Here is a 13,284-nt window from a genome sequence, read left to right on the forward strand (position 1 = left end):
TTGCATGATTTATTGCACAAATACTGTACACATTGCCTTCTAAGTTAAGCCTGACTGCTCAGTGCCAAGCTACCAAAGGGTGGGCACAGGACAGGGGATAACCTGACTGCCAACCAAAGACCCCATTTCTAACATTGGTGATCAGCAGTGAGGATAGGACTTAAATTTGTGCAGTGACATACAATAGCTAAGTGTTCACTACCTACCCACAGTTGAAGGTCAACTTGATTTTTCTCTTATTTTCTGCAATTTCAATTTTCTACCTGACATTGTTTAACTAAAACCTCACTCAACATGTCTCTGGCTGAGTCTCAAGCTGAAGATGAGAATTTAGACCAAACCATGGTGGAGGCAAATAGGGCCTCATTATAACATTGGCTGTATATACCGCCTACCACCGCGGTGGCAGACGCCAAAAGACTGTCGCCGCAGCTACCAGCCATCCGCCGTATTATGACCACAGCTGGATTTCTGCCAGTAGGATGGCGGAAATCTGGCTGTGGCCATGCCGGCAGATGGCAGTAAGGTGGGGCAGCAGTGCCACGCCAGTAGACCTCCGCAGACTGTATATTGACCCATGATAGGGCCAGGCGGTGTGCTGCTGGCGGATGCTGCTGGTGGCAGCAGCGCCCCGTCCCATCTCCTGCCAGAGGACCCCCTCACAAAAGGTAAGTCAGGAGCTCCGACAGGGGAGGGGGGTGGGGAGTGTTGTGTGGGGGTGTGGGGGTGTATGTCTGTGCGTGCGTGAATGTGGGTGTATGTTGCGTGTTGTGTGTGTGTGTGTATGTATGGATGTGTGAGTGCGTTTATGTTGTGTTGTTTGTATGCAAGTGTGCCTGTATGTATGTTAGTGTGTGTGGATGTGTGTGTGAATGGATGTCTGCATGCATGCTTGAATGTGAGTATGAGTGTGTGAATGCGTGTGTGCGTGTGTGAATGAAGGTGCATTAATGAAGGGGGGCAACCAGGGGAGGGGGGCAGGGAAGACCAATATCAGTGACAGGGAAGGAATTCCCTGTCGCTGATAGTGCCTACAGCCATGGTTTTCGTGGCTATAAGGAAGCCACGAAAACCATGGCGGTAGGCGGGGTCATAATTCCGCAGACAGGCTAGTGACGGCCACCGGGCTGGAGACCGCAGTCTCCAGCCCACCGGCCATTACCGCCGTGGTGTACGGTGTGGTACATTGGTGGTTTGGCTTGAGCCAAACTGCCTATGTCTTAATATAGGGAAAAGTACCGCCAGCCTGTTGGCAGCACTTTTCTCCATTTTACCGCCATCCGCCGGGGCCATAATGGCCCCCATAGTGTCAAACAGCTGACGGGGTTCTGCAGGGATATGGGAGTACCTATCCAGAAAGGAGGAATTCTAAAAGGCACTGAGGGCCTGGGCAGAAGCCCATTCTGAGGAGAATGTTGAGGTGGAGGGTCCAGAGGATGGCCCCTCAGACGATTTCTTGCCAGTAGCAGGGGGTGTTCCCCCTGGAATCGTGCCTCCTGGTAAACCAGGGAGCAGTGCCTCTGACCGTGGCCTGACCGCAGAGGAAAGGAGGGAGGAGAGAGAATTTAAACTGCAAATTGCAAAGTTAAACATGGAGGCAGCAGAAAGGAAAGCTCAAAGAGTGGCAGAATAGAGGAGAGCTGAGGCTGCAGCTGAGAGATCCTTGGCTGAAAAGAAACTTTTGTTGGCTCATGAACTGAGTCTCAAGGAGCTTAAGGCAAAGCAGTCTGAGTCCAACAGTAATGGTGGCAGCATACATGCAGAACCTGCTGGAGAAAGAAAGGTTAGTATACCTAAAAATGTTGTGCCCGGTTATGTGGGGGGATGACATCGATAAGCGGTTGGCTGCTTACAAAATTGCACTAAGGGCTCATGGGGATCCATGAGAGCAATGGGGGGTGGCCTTGTGGTGGTATGTACCAGCTGTGGGGAGGGACACACTTCTTACACTAGACCCTAGGGATCAAAACAAATATGCACCCATGAAAGACACTTTTTTTGCCAAGTTTGGGCTGACTCCTGAGAAATACCATCAGAGGTTCAGGGACAGCACCAAACTCTCCACACAAACTTGGGTAGACTGTACTGATTTGTCCAATAAGGCACTGAATGGATGGGTGCGGGGTAGCAAAGTAGATGATTACACAGGGTTATTCAATTTAATTCTGAGAGAGCATATGCTCAGTCTTTGTTCTACAGAGTTGCGCCAGCACTTGGTTGAAGCTGACTGATCCCAGGAAGCTTGCTGAGGAGGCGGACCTCTTGACTAGTACCAGAGACTCCAAAAAGGTACCAGGGAGTGACCCCAGGAAGGGTGGTTCCGGGTCCCCCCAACAGAGTGAGGGGGAGGTTAGAGATGACCCAGACAAGCCCCAAAGTAAGGGGGGAGGAAAGGGTTCCCATGCCCCATCTGAGAAACAGGGTGGTGGTTCTGGTTGGCGGTGGCCCAAAGCATCCCATTCCCAACCCGCTGCTTTAAGTGTTCCCAGCTAGGACACAGGAAAGGGGACTGTGTCTGTCCAAAGAAATCATCCACTATTGGGACCGCTACAGGGGAAAGTAGTCCCCAGGGGCAGGTTGTAGACCATGCCTTCATCTCCTTTAGTTGGGAGGTGGACTCAGAAGGTAAACTGGTAATCCCTGAGGGTGGGAGTCATCACTTCCACCAGGTGGGAGTGAATGGGGTCCCAGTCACTGCTCTGAGAGACACAGGGGCTAGTCTTACTATGATGGTGGAGAGACTAGTGTCACCAGAGCAGTACACCGGCCAGGTGTGTCGAGGGACTCCAGCCATTGGGGAGGATTTCTTCAGCCCCATGGCCCTGGTGTCCCTAGAGTGGGTCATAGTTAGTCCCCAGCTGCCCATTGACTGCATTCTGAGGAATGAGTTACCCCTAGTGTCAGGAGAACTGAGAGGGTTGACTCCTAAGGTTGCCCTGACAGTTCAGCTGTCTGGCAAAACCACTTCCCAGAGGAGGGTACGTGAGCCCAGATGTGTAGGCAAGGTGAGGAAGGACTCACCCTTGTCCTCTGTTCAGCTTCAGGGTACAGACCCTGGGCTGAGTGACCAGTATCAGGGACCCACACTGGAACTGGTAAGAATGGAGAAGGGGTACAAGACCCCTGGAGCTACTGCCCCCATTCTGAAATGCTTCAGGAGCCCCTTGGGAGCTCCCTACCAGCCCCCCAGATGGAGGAGAAGCTCATCAAAAGTCCCCACTCAGGGTCTCCACTTAGTAGTGGATGGTCTGGGGCCTGGCTCTTGACACTGACAGCTGTCAGTGGCGTCTGTTGGTTTCTGTCCTTGTGGACAGAGTTTTCCCTGGGTTGGGGGCAGAAATCAGACCCAAGGAAAGGAACAGGCCACATCACTTTGTTGGCCATGGTGGTACTATCTGCATACTGGGATGCATCTGTGAGCAAATTAAAGTTAGGAGCTCGACAGATGGGGTCCTCAGGTGATGGGAAGGGTTCCCCCTGGGTCAGTTCAGTGGCCCCAGAAAGTATAGACAGAGATGCCTCACTGAGTCAGAAAGGCGTAGAACTGGCAAGTGCCCCTGCAGTAGTGGGTTTCAATATAGCTATATCAATAGAAATCAGGGAGGCTGGCAGCGGCCAGACCTCATAGAATGTCACTACTGCCACAGAATGGGCCACATGGCCAACAGGTGCTGGCTAAGGGCACATCACAAGCAGAAGTCCATGAGCTAGGGCAAATCCCTGCATAATTTCCATCCACCGAACCAAGCCCAGGGAAACCAGAATGCACCGGCCAGCTGCAGGGAAGTCAGTACACTGTTGCACCCCTGCAACAGGGGTCAGGTAGTTGGACCAACACACGGCATCAGCAACCAAAGACAGGGAATCCAGCCCAATAAAGACCAGAGCCACAACCGCAGCAGGGAGGGGTAACTGGGGAAGTAATGCCTTCGCGCAGACACAGAACCCAAATGTGCAGTAACGTAATACCCCCAATGCAAAGCTTTCATTTCACACACATCTTCAAATCCACTGTATTAAAACTCAAGAGAAGGACCAATGAGGCAGCATTAGAGATTTAAAACTTTACTTGCATTCAGGAAGCACAGGCTTTCTGTGCAGATGTTAATCAGGTATCCTCACTAGAGTCCGCCATTCAAAGTGCCAGCGGGAACCTAGGCCCTACTCTGCTGCTGATCCCCCGGGGCAGGGGGAGTCAGTCTGATGAAGGAGGGCTAGGCGGCTCCCTGACCAGTGCTTAAAAAGCCAACACCCCAGGTCCTCCCACCCACTAAGTCAAAAGGTCCCCATTCCCGGGCACCTAGTCGGGACCAAAAAGTCCTTTTGGTATGTAGTCCCAGCAACAATAGAACCCCCAGAAGGCCAATACGGCCTCAGCCAAAAGGATGCCGCTTTAAGTTCCAAAATGAAGCTGTCCTTCATTGCTGGGAGCCAGGCATCCTGTACTCTTGGTATAGCAAAGACCCCATAATCCCTGCAGTACACGCATGAGTTCTGGTAGATTGCAAAGCACCGCATGGCACCAAGAGGGAGTCCATCAGAACATCGAGGAGTGCCAGTCCATTCCCATATCTCGGACAAACTTCAACGAGTTCTTGGCTTTGCTCAAGACTCCCTATGCAGCAATATTTTTGCCTCCTTCTTTCCCTCAAAGCTTTCCAAGTACAGCCAGGAACTGCGGGTCCAAATAAGGTCTAGACCAAGGGAGAAGGGGGTGCCGGGGATAACAGAATCTGATGGATCCATTATAGCTCTGAGCAGAAAAAAACACAGAGATATGCTCACCTTGCATCAGGCCTAACACTCAGCTAACATGAAAGGCCTCACGCACACCAACTGATGGGAGCAACAATCCCACTTTTGAACACCACAACTCAGAGGCACATGGATACTGCAGAACAACACTCCGACCCCCTTTGGTTCATGACAATTAAGTTAACAGATCATGCTAAGGTCTAGAGTAGCGCCCACAGACCAAATAAAAGAAGCCCAAAAGCTAGCCCAAAAGAAGCCTCAATCAAAAGGCATAGTCAAGACACTTGGCGCCACTAGGATGTGTTACTTTCCATGTCACATGCCAGGACTCTATGGGTATACATGTGACCTCAAAGCACATTGCGATCACCGGGCTACGTTCAGTGCAACAAGCCTCTTCTTTCTACATCCCCACACATGTGTGGGTCTAAAACTCCTCCCACACCAAGGGCAACCCTATGTACACAATAGGTTACTGGAGGGCTGGCAACGATGACAGAGCATCTGTTAAAAATTGGATTTACCCACATGGTCATGAGAATCACCCTGTAAAGTATACCTACAGATGTACGCTTAGTCCGGCACAGAGGGGGGGGGGGCTAAAAAGCCATAAAAAATTGAATAAGCAATAACCCATTTTTCCAAAACTAGGTATCCCGAGTGAGGCCGCCTTCCGGTGCCTTACTGAAATCAATGAAAACACAAGAATTCCTAAGAAATAATTGGTGACATGCAGGGATATAATGTTTTTTCTTTTATGACAACCAAACCTAGTTCTTGTTTAGCATCTCTGCAGTAGAGCCGCTAAGTGTACTACCTCTACAGAGGACCATCACTTTCTCTGCACAGCACCAGTACCCCCAACAGGATCGAGAGCCACAAACTGCTCCAAGAACTTTCTGCACTAATAGCTGCCAACAGGATCAAGAGCTACAACCCACTCCAAGAACTTTCCACATAAATACCCACGACGGGATCCCGGACTCCACACTACTCCAAAGACTTTTTTCCATACTGTTTACAACCCAGAAACTCTCATCACCAGAAAACTATGGGCATCTCCACCAGAATAACCTCAAGAACGACAATGTTTCACATGGTATGTGTTTTTATGCATTTTTACACCATATGTATACTAGGGGTGGTACCGCATCTGTGCATTTCCAAGGAACAAACTTGTCTAATAGGGTCTATTCAGAAAATGTCACTGCGCTTGTGTGGTGACCTCTCCCACATTACTTACGATTACACTGCACCTAACACTAGCATTCCACACGCACTCCACAATGCCCTGTTGCACAACACGTGGTATCAGCACATGACCGAAGTGGGCTCCAAGATATCAGCCAGGCCAAGTTACTTCTGTTTGCTGATACCACATGCAGTAGGTGCAGATAAGCTCCATTTATCTCAAGAGGTAGCCCCTTTAAAAGCAAAATGCTTCCTCCAGCAATACCTATGTAGGATTATGGTCAAAATACAACCTAATAGAGGAAAGCCCCAGAGGGTAGTAGTAAATCTAACTCACTAGAAGACCAATACTCGCTAGAAGACCAATCCTACAGCACTGTATCTTCTCACCGAGCCTAGCGATATCCAAACTGAGCCAGATAGGATGTGTAGAAAGGACAATACAGGGGAGGATACTGTTCAGCCTTGAGATTTTCCAGAGGATAGATTCTTGGAGGTAGCTAAACCACTTAACCAGTGCACAAACAGATCCGCTTCCATACCCATCAGTGGTCCTAGGATGGCCCTGCATATATGGGATTGTCTTTGTTAAGAAAAAGTGAACCCCAAACTTTGACTTTCAGTGCAGGGCTATCCACCTCAATGATATGAAGGGAAATGGGTCTTGTAGGGGAGGGATGAATAACAGCGTGGATACCTTGTGTCAGGAGATCTGGGACACTGAGATAGATAGGTATATGTAGAAAGAAGGGAAGAGGCAACCCCTTATTGCACAGAAACATGCGCTGTAGTCCTTATGTTTCAGAGACAAAGGAACCATTCCCCTGGGTACGAATGCAAACTTTGGCACAATCCTGCACATTCTGGACATGCAGTGGGTCACCTCCATGCTGATGGATTCTTACTGGCAATGTGGTGAGTTTGCATACACTAAATTCATCCCAGGATGGTGTGGCCTCTGCTCCTACATCCACTTCCATACCCCAACCCTGTTAATTCCTGGAGAAGATCTGTTGGAACTGTACCAATACCCGTTTAGGAAGAAGACAACTCTGTTGCATCAGGCTCGAGTGGAAAGAACTGCTGATTATTTTGGCTGGGCTTAGTACATGAAAGAAATTAAAACCATCCGCCTCATGGTGATGCAACCAGCGACAGCTGCCACAAATCTCAAGGAGGGGGGCGGGAGGAAATAAAAAAGATAAAAATAAAAAACATTTCACCTTTTCCCATTGCCGCCTCCTGTTGCATTGCTCTTCTAGTCTTATTGTGGTGTCCCAGCATTTGCTCTTCTAGTCTTATTGTGGTGTCCCAGCACTTGCTGGGACACCAGCACAGGCTCCCCAGCAATTCTGGTGCTGCTTTCATGCTAAAACTAGCATGAAAGTAGCATCAGTATTGGTCTGAGCAGCTTGGACTGCCTCTCAGACACAACCCAGAGGTCTGTGCAGTCTCTTCAGCCCAGCTGTATGCATGGCCGGGCTGGAGAAACCTAAGTGTGCAAGTGTGTTTGGCTGGTTTGAGATTGCCGGCCAAACACACATCCGCCCTTAGTGCACTCCACTCCTCCCACCTCCCATGGCCCAGTCCCACCCTACCCTGAACACGCTGCAGGCTGAGCCAGCAGATGAAAGATAAAATGATAACTAAATATTGTTTTATCTTTCATCTCCTGGCTTAGCCAGGGGGGCTACGCTCCCTCGCCCTTGTGAAGGAGCCACCCCTGGATGCAACATCAGTATTTGTTGAACTTGATGACTGCAATGGAGGGTGAGATATTCGTGAAGATTGGTGCATCCTGCTGTACGTTCATACCTGGCAATGACATGGACAATGGAACTCTGAGTCTTGCAATCCAAGCATTGTACCGACTACAAAGACGTGTGAGGAGGGAGGTGCCTCTGAGCAGGAGTGGTTCATGAATTGGTTCTCCTGGCTCCCCCGGTGGCTGACCTGTCTGTGCACGTCATTGTTTCCTATTTTTATCATATTACTGTTTCTGTGTGGTTTCCTACAAGTGGGGGTTTCCTACTGTAAAAACGCAGTCCTCAAATTTCGTAGAAAGCACATGGCTTCGAATTGGGAAACAACCCTCCAACCATATGATGTCTGGGTTTCATGGTGTAGCTGAATATGCAGCTAGAGGAGGGAATGTTAATATTGGAATAATCAATGTTGATGCAAACAACGATACAGTCATATTCACAAACGAAGTAGCATCACCATTATTAGATTCCCATGTCATGAACTCTCCATCAACCCCGACAAGCAGATAAATGGTCAGGCAGGCTCTAGGACCTAGATCTGAGGTTACTGACTGACAGGTCACAGGGGGGAGACACATAGCCGGCAGGCAAACATGAAAACAGGAAACGTAGGTCAAATCCCAAAGATGGGCGCAGTGACACCACAATGGTCCTAGGAGATTGGCCCTGAAAAAATACACACAGCCAGAGGGTTGTGTGCATTCCCAAAAACACCATAAAGTTAGATGCCACACGCAGTTAGGAAAACTTAGCTAATCAGAAAACAACACACACAGCACACATAGCAACCATGCACCCCTCAGGCTAGACATCTGGAAAAGTACTTGCTGACCCACATTGTATACACTCAAGGTCGAGGTCTACCTACATTTTTTATCAGAACTTCATGACTCAATGATAATTGTTCACATTCTCAACCAAGAAAGGAGCTGCAAGCGGATGTATATTGAGAGACAGTCGTCAGACCCCAGTTCTGTAACTGCTCTCCCAGCTATAATGTGTAATTAAACAAACTGTTCCTGTTTTGCCAGTTGCCTCTTGTCTTTTGATTTTTTAAGGTAATTCACATTGGAGCAACACATTGACAGAAAATATGAGGCTACCTTCTGACAAGATGGATTTTAGAAGTTTAGTTTATGTCTGGATATGTGTTATCAGATTTTATATTTAATAAATTATGTTTTTGCACAGTTTGCATATGGGAATGTTTTTGCACAGTGCCTTGGGGAACTCTTATTGTTGGTTTGACGCTGGGACCCTATCCTCTTGGTTTCAAAGGGGTCCCTCTCTCCATTACTTTCTGACTTTGATGTATAACTGGTTGTTTGGAAATGTGTGCTTTCTGTATGATGGATAAACTATAGACTTTTTGTTGTAGTGAAGACCAGTTTAATATAAATGGGAATTCTAAAATAACTATGAAAATACCAGTGATTCCCGGTGAGAGTGAAAAAAGGAGCAAATCAAGGTATTCTTTTGCCAGAGGTTCAGTTGCATTCCTTGGTTGCTAGAAGGTCTAGTATATTTTTTTGCAGTATAGTGTCTTCCATTGTAGATCTCATTCTTTCTTTCAGAATTTTGGTCCTTGTAGAAAAGGGTTGAATGACCTAGTCATTACGTACATTCCACTATTTTAGCAGACTACTTGTAGCAGCAGTTTCCTTGTCCTACTGGTGTTAGGGATTGTTCCAGTAGAAAAATGTCTGCTACTTATGGGCAGATTCTGGGGGGCATCTTTGAAAATTGCAGAGTTGCCACTTGGCTAATTCCATCCCCTTTTTCAAATCAGTATTGCCTTCTGAGAAAGGACAAAGATTATGGTGACATTGGTAGCAGAGTTCTTTCTGCTTTGTTATACCTCCTGTGCATTAATGTGGTCATTGGATATTCATTAAAAATGTCACAGCTATCACATCAACTATGGGTAGTGGTATAATATTGATATATGGACCAGTATTCTCTGCTTTTGCTTGTATATTTTTCAGAGAAGTAATGAATGGAAGAAATAAATAGGACAAGGTCGTAATGTTTTAGATATTTGCCATTATTTCCATTACTCTGAGTCCATTCTACCTCGTTCCCATAATTTAAAAACACCCTCCCTCCTAAATGATGTCCAGGGATGGGTCATCTTTAACGCCTGTAGACTTTTAAGGTTATGTTATATGTAGGCTGCCCTTTTATTCCTCCTTTCGGAGGGTGGTTGGAGTTTTTAGTTATGAAAAGAGAGTTCCTTTCTTAGGAGGCAGTCTTATTTCATAGAAGTAATGAGTAGAATGCTGAAGAATGGAATCGGAGTAAGTAGTACCCGTATTCTAAATGTCTGCAGTTCAGTTTTCAAGTATTTACATAATGGAGTGGACTTTTAGGGGCTCATTTCAACTTTGGTGGTCCAAGGAAAGCAGTGACAGTCAAACCGCCAACAGGCTGGCGGTGAGAGCTGCCAAATTATGAATATGACTGTGATGCCAACGGAATACAGCTAAAGCACCCCCGGCACCACTTCTGCGGTCAGACCTTCACAGACGATTAGAGCCACCAACAGGCCGTTGAAGACCATGTTTCCGTCTGACTCATTATGATGTTACACACCGCTAACCTTTCCACTGCGATCGGACCACCACGGAAACCCAGGTAGAAACGATCTGGATAAAAGGAGACACTCACCTCCAGGAAGCCATACACGGCCAGTGCCACCATGGAACCACAACTAGATGTCATCCCGCTGCTCCTGCTTGCCAAAAGACAACGGAATCAGCGCCAAGGAGGACGACAGCAACCGTTAGTACACACACTCATCTGTTACATTTGTATATTGGCAAATTATGTATAGACATATAGCGAGGGCCATGCTCACATGTAACAGTACAGTGACACACGCACTCACATACAGCAACAAATACACCCACACACATATCACGCACTTTGCAGCCAGCACACACACCACATGTCAAGAACACACACTTACTCACAGCAACACAGCACAGGCCTAGTCTCACACAATCCCATTCAACACACCAACATGTCACAACCACACCACAACTGCACAATCAAAAATACACTGTCAAGCAATCACAACCGACACTGGCCATGGACTCATCACACATACAACACAAATGCACAACCAACTGGAAGCAAACACACACAATTACACCATCATCCAAATTAGAGATCAACACACACACCACACACACACATGGCACATTGTGCCTACCATTACATGCGAAATACACGCACACTCATACAGTCCAAGCACACAAAGCTACACACTACAACAACAAGCACATGCCAATACAAACTTGACACAACACCATGACAACAACATGTCAGCAACATACACCTGCCCATCTCACAACACACACCCTAGCCCTGGGGACAAAAGCACTGCACGCACCCTCACATACTGCTAAAACAACAGAGAAAGCACAAGCACCACACACACACAAATACTGGGACACAACAATGTCAGCGAGGAACAACTCAAACCTAGGAAAGGAAATGCAGGACAAAGATGTAACCAAAAAAACCAACTGCTTCGATATAATATATTAAAATATTCTTAGCGAAAACTAGGAATCCAAGGTCATTGGCTAGTCCATATAAATTAATATTCAATACACCAGAGGTATAAAGTGGAGCCCCAACGTGACTCCTGACTGCCATGTAACCTCCACAGATAAGGGCAACAATGGGGCAGGCAGATACCTCATGGACTTTTGGGAGTGGTACGGAGGGGGTTGGCCTTAGGCTGGGAAGAAGGGGGTTGGACTTAGGCTTGGGGGGCTTTTGCTTTTGGCTTGGGAAAGGGACTGGGTCTTTTTGGAAGGGGACATCTTCTTGGCAGGGGGAGGGGCATGGGAACTGGCGGGGTAGGGGAGGCTTCAGAGGTGGAAGGAATGTCCTTTGGGAGGGAAACAGATGTTTTAGGGGTGTCACAGGGGAGAACAGTATGGACTAGGTCAAACTCCAAGATGAAAGCTTTCTTACACACTCAGGGGCGGTCACAAGAAAAAGGTTTGGGTGTGGACATAGAGGGAGTGGTTGTAAGAGGTGTTGGTGTGAATGTTGGGTATGCATTTGTGGGAGGTGTGGTTGTGAGTGGTGGGTGTATGTTGGGTGGGTAAGTGAGGGCGTTTATGTGTCTTGGGCTGAGGAGGGTAGAGGTTCTGTGGGATGCCGGGGTAGCTATGTGACTGTCCATTGGGATGATGACTACAGGTATGGTGGATGTGCTGCATGTAGGCATGTCTGTGGTTGTGGTGTCTGCAGGTGTAGTGACTGGGGTGGATGTCTGAGGGTATGCTGTTGAGGTGTCTGTGGGTAGGATAGGTAGGGTAGCTGTAGCACTGAATGTACGTGTGGTGTCTGCAGGTGTGTCAGGTGTTATGTCTGTGATGCTGTGGGTAGTAGGGGTGTCAGGGCAGGTAGTGACTGTTGCTGAATGTGCCAGTGGATATTGCTTGTGGGTATGCCGGTGGTGTGTCTTGTGGTGCTTATGTTTGTCTGCGCTACCCTTGGATGTTGAGGTGGACACATGCCTGTCCGTTTGTGTGCTTTATCTAGGGGAGAATCGGATTGGGAAGAGGAAGGTGGAGGAGGATGGTAGTCAAAGAGTGACTGGCTGCCATCAGTGTGGAAGACAGAGCCTTAAAGATCTCTGTATGCCAGCCAGTGCACCGTGAATGACCCCAGGAACGCATTACTCTGTTGTATCTGAGTTGTCAGTCCCTAGGTGGCATTCACGATGCTCAACTGACCCACAGAGATCGATCTCAGGAGATCAATAGCCTCCTCACTGAGGGCAGCAGGGTTAACAGGAGCTGTGGCAGAGGTGCTTGCTGCAAAGGAAAGGTCTACCTGCTTGGATGGGCAGGTGCTGCCAAAGGGCTGGCAGGCTACAGGGAGGGTGGTAATAGAAAGGGAGGTGGCGGACAGAGATGGTGCTGGGGTTGTCCCAGATGGATTTGCCACTGCCAGGGGGTGGCCACTGGTGGAGGATTCTGAGGATGTTGTACAGGATCCAGTCTCCCCTGTAGCACTCTGCTTGCCCTCTGGGCCACTCAGTGTCGGTGTTTGTGTGACTGGAGGTCCCATGGCCAGTAGCTTCCCCACTCAACTGTGCCCCATCTCCTTCGCCTGCTGATGCTAATGCTGCAAAACAAAAAGTGAGGTATGGTCATCACATTCTCTACATACCACTTCTATCATACTTGACACATCAGTAACATTACATCTAGTTGACCCACACCCCCAGGTAGTACCAGCTAAGTGCCAACATCATGTGACATCAAGATACAGTATATGTGTCTCACTAAAAGAACTGATAAGATTGTAACTGTGAATGAGATATTGTTGACTATTCGTCATACCTACAAAATTATGGATCAGTAAAGTGCTGGGTAGCCACTTACCACCTACTTAATATGAACATGGTACTAACAGTCATTGTCCTGACACCAATATATGTGATCCGATAGGGGTATAGTTATACCTCCATGGTTCCCAACATGTCGGTTGTCCACTCAGAAGAGGCATTACAAAGGTCTATGTAATCCCTATCTTGCCAAGGAGA

Source organism: Pleurodeles waltl, chromosome 1_2, assembly GCF_031143425.1.
Source record: "Pleurodeles waltl isolate 20211129_DDA chromosome 1_2, aPleWal1.hap1.20221129, whole genome shotgun sequence".
In the NCBI taxonomy this organism is placed as follows: domain Eukaryota; kingdom Metazoa; phylum Chordata; class Amphibia; order Caudata; family Salamandridae; genus Pleurodeles; species Pleurodeles waltl.